General features: G+C 47.2%; 1 pseudogene; it reads right to left on the minus strand.

The window, feature by feature from the left end:
- Nucleotides 1–491: 491 nt before the first annotated feature.
- LOC137635892 (bromodomain-containing protein 4-like) lies at nt 492–3,561 on the minus strand (annotated as a pseudogene).
- Nucleotides 3,562–4,164: the final 603 nt, after the last annotated feature.

A 4,164-nucleotide genomic window follows, 5' to 3' on the forward strand; every position in this document is an offset into this window, starting at 1 on the left:
TTTTTCTTTTCTTTTTCGTTTATTCTTTTTTTCGTTTGTTTTCTTTATTTTAAGGTTAAAGAGAAAAACAAGTTTTTTGAAATAAGAAAGCATTTTATCATCATGAAAATAGCAAACATCAAATATGTACAAGTATCACAGTCCAATTATTTACAAATATTTAAAAGTATCTCATCTCAGTCAGTGTCCTTGCTGGTAGTAGCTCCATGAGCTGCATCCACAGTTATTCCATTTTTTAAATAAAAGAAACTTTTATTTTTCGTGTGTGTTTTCGTTGCCCTTTATTTTTTGGTTTCTTTTTCTGTTCATTTAAGTTTATTTTTTGTTGTTTCGTTTCTTTTGGTTTTTTTTTTTTCAGTTTATTTTAAGGTTAAAGAGAAAAACTAGTGTTTTTAAATAAGAAAGAACTTTATTAACATGAAAACAGCAAACATCAAATATGTACAAGTATCAAAGTGCAATTATTTACAAATATTTAGAAGTGTCTCATCTCATTCAGTTTCCTTGCTGGTTGTGGTACCGCTGTGTGGGGATACCTGATGGACTGGAGGTGTGTTGAGTTCCTTGGAGGTGTAGGAGGATGACATGCCGTCTTCTAGGTTGTTCTCGACGGACCCCGTGGTCAGGACCGGGAAACTGAGTGGTGTCACAGGTGTTTTGAATGTGGCTGACAGCGACGACACTGAAGGTGTTGGTGAAGGAGCCCAGATAAGGGTGGCTGACGATACTGAAGTTGTTGGTGAAGGAGTCTGGACAAGGGTGGCTGACGGTGCAGGTGGAATCCTTAGTTACCACTCCGCAGTACGGGGCCAGGAGGACTGGCCTGAAGACTGTAGTGACTGGGGTGGCATTCACGTTACTGGTGATGGCAGACTGGTTGGAGGTTGCTGCTGAGGCTGCTGCTGCTGCTGCTCTGGCGGCGCATGCAAGGTTGCTGGTTGAGGTTGATGCCAGAACTGCTGCTGCAGGGGGGGCTGCTAAGGTTGCTGCGGCTGTGGGCCTGGCCAGGTCATGAGTGGTTGTTGATGTCGCTGCTGGAAGAGCTGACGCCGCTGCCTGTAGCGGTGTACAAGGTTGAGGCAGTCTATCTAGAATTCATGCAAGTAGTCCTCCGGGATGGCATGCATATGGCCTTACAGCAGGCACGAAAAATCGTGTACGATCTTGTGCTGGCCGTTGTACGAGTGGATGGGCGCCAAAGATTCTGCTTTGGAGATGATCTGAAACATACAAACATTGTAACAATGTTGCACATGCCATGTCAAAAGCAATGGATGAAATTGGAATACAATCTGCATGTAGATATTGGAATTATCACCTCTTGCACTACATTACTGAGGACGCTGTGGGTCACCCAGGTGTCGGCGGTTGTGGTGGCTGTCTGTGCTGTTGGTGGGCTAGACCGCTTGCCCTTTCTTGGCTGTGGGAACCTGTGGACCTCACTTCATCATCATCTCCGTCGCTGACCGTCACTGCAGCTGACTCTGGGACAACAAACTGCTCACTGGGGACTGTCTCTTCCCGGACGATGTGTTGTATCAGGAAACTACAGGTCTCCATGATCTGGTCATCACGGGCACTCCTTTAGGGCTGGCCAGCTCCACTCTTCTTCTCCTTCTTCATAATCTTCCCCACCCTGGTTCTCAAGTTCTCGTAATGCTTCTTGCATTGGGCACCAATGGCAGGAGGCTCCAGCTGCTCTCCAAGTCGGTCCCACCGGTTGTTCTTGGCCGCCACGTTGAGCCACTCCTTGTGCTTCTTTGCACACTGGGGGTTCTCCTTCACAAGGTCGGTCAACCTAAGCTCGGCCTCTTCTGTCCAGCGGTATTCAGGGATTTCTTTCTTGGACACCCGGACCCGCTTCTTCTGCTTTCTGTTAGCCTCGTCCTCACTGGATGGCTGTCTCTAGCATTCGATTAGATCCTGCTGTGTCTCCGGGATCACGATATCAAGACTTGATATGGATGACTGAGGAGAATTATCTCTATCATCGGTCTCTGCCTCTGGCCTGTTGGCTTCTGGCCTTCTCTCTCTTCCTTTTGTCAGCTTGGTTTTAGGCATGTTGTCTCTTCGCTGGCTACCTCTGGAATGGCGAGCAGTATCCAGGAAGTTCTATATCTACCCCCACACCGATGCGAGCGCCACTGTCGTGCAGTATTCGTGAACTGCTCGTGAACTGTTAGTGAACTGATTTTGAACTGCTCGTGCTATGCGCAAACAGTTCGTAAAGTGCGTAAACTAGTCGTGAAGTGCGTAAACTAGTCGTGAAGTGCGTAAACTAGTCATGAACTGCTCGTGCCATCAATGCGTGAAGTACTCGTCACCATGACAGTGGGAAGGCACGGCCTCGTTGCGACGCCCGCATATTCATGAACATGTCAATAATCGTGAACTCTATGCGAGCTGTATGTGAACTATTCGTGGCAGTTCGTGACAGTCGTGGCATGGCACGCATTGCTACGCACTGGCATGCATCCTTCCTCATCGTCCCGACGTGGTCATGATGAGTTCACGAACAGTTTGCACATAGTTCACGACCCAGTCACGAAATTTTGTCGTGACCAAAATTTTTAACATTTCAATATTCTCGTCACGACATGCCACGATGTCACAACGGTTTTACGTACAATTCACGCCAGTTTACGACTAGTTTACGCATTGGCATAACTCGAGTCGTGCCAATGAGTGCCACAAATTCATGCAAGTGTCAGGGTTGCATTAGCAAAACTATTTATAGTTGTTACGTTGTAATGGGTCTATAGTTACTCGTTTCTGTTACATCTCCTGACTGGGATAACCCGACCAACCCAATGGAGATCAGGGTACAAGCCTTGAGCAATGTTCATGTATGTAAGTGCGCAATGATACTTCCGACAGTATTACTAACTATTAGGAGTACGCAGGGTTTAATGTCAATTAGGCTTTTTCCTTTTCCTGCCATTGATTGCAATATTGTACACACCTCACCCTCATCAGATGGAGCCAAGAAGAATGTGTGATAAATTCGACAAATATCATCAAAATACGCAAGATTTATAACAAGGGATAGATTCTCGGTAAGATGTGAAACAATATTCATGAAAAAAATAGCAAAAGAATTTGCTTTTTGTTGACCATTTATAACTGTCCCTTCCTCCATCATTACCACCCACACATATACCTTTACACCAAGGCCAAGCAGGGTATTGATGTAAAAACAAGTTTTATTAATATCCCCCTTACAAGTCTCAAACTTAAGGGTACCTGACAATTGCACGCATTCGTGGCACGCACTGGCACGCATTGATGCGCGAACTCGCGTGAACGAGTCATGAAACTGTCGTGAACAGTGCGGGAACGATGCATGGCATGCGTGCTATGCGTGCCCAGAACTTTGAAATGTTTAAAGTTTGTGGCACGCATTGGCACGCCAAAACTAGTCGTGAAATAGTCGTGAACGATGCGCGAACTGGAGTGAACTGGAGTGAACAGTGCGGGACGATGCGTGCCAGTGCGTACCAATGTGTGCCATGCTTTGCATTCCATGCACTGTTCACGCATCGCGCACGCCAGTTCGCGCATCGTTCACGCCAGTTCACGACATGTTCGCGCATCGCAGCCTTCCCACTGACATTGTCACGCATTGTACTCCCGCATTGTCTTGCACTGTTCACTCCAGTTCTCTCCAGTTCGCGCATCGTTCACTCCAGTTCACGCCAGTTCCCGCATCGTTAACTCCAGTTCACGCCAGTTCCCGCATTGTTCACTCCAGTTCACGCCAGTTCCCGCCGGTTCACGCGGGGTTCCGCATGGTTCACGCTAGTGCACGCCTACTCCGCCAGTGGAGCTCTCATGGGATTAGGGGGTATATAAATTGACGTCCGAGGACACTCCTAGCCATTCCAGAACTCGCCAGCGAAGAGACAACATGCCGAAAAGTAGACAGCCAAAGGGAAGGGGGAGGAAAATGGACGTGATAGAGGAGACCGCTGATTGAGATTCTCCTCATTCATCATTTTCAAGTCTCGATTTGGTCATCCCGGAGACACAGCAGGATACAAGCCAGAGCCAGGTATCCAGTAATGATGAACTAAAGAAGAAGCGAGTTCGGGTGTCTAAGAAGGACATCCCTGACTACCAGTGGACAGAAGACAGGGAGACTACGTTGGCCGACCTTGTCAAGGA

Source organism: Palaemon carinicauda, chromosome 3 (assembly GCF_036898095.1).
Source record: "Palaemon carinicauda isolate YSFRI2023 chromosome 3, ASM3689809v2, whole genome shotgun sequence".
Lineage (NCBI taxonomy): Eukaryota > Metazoa > Arthropoda > Malacostraca > Decapoda > Palaemonidae > Palaemon > Palaemon carinicauda.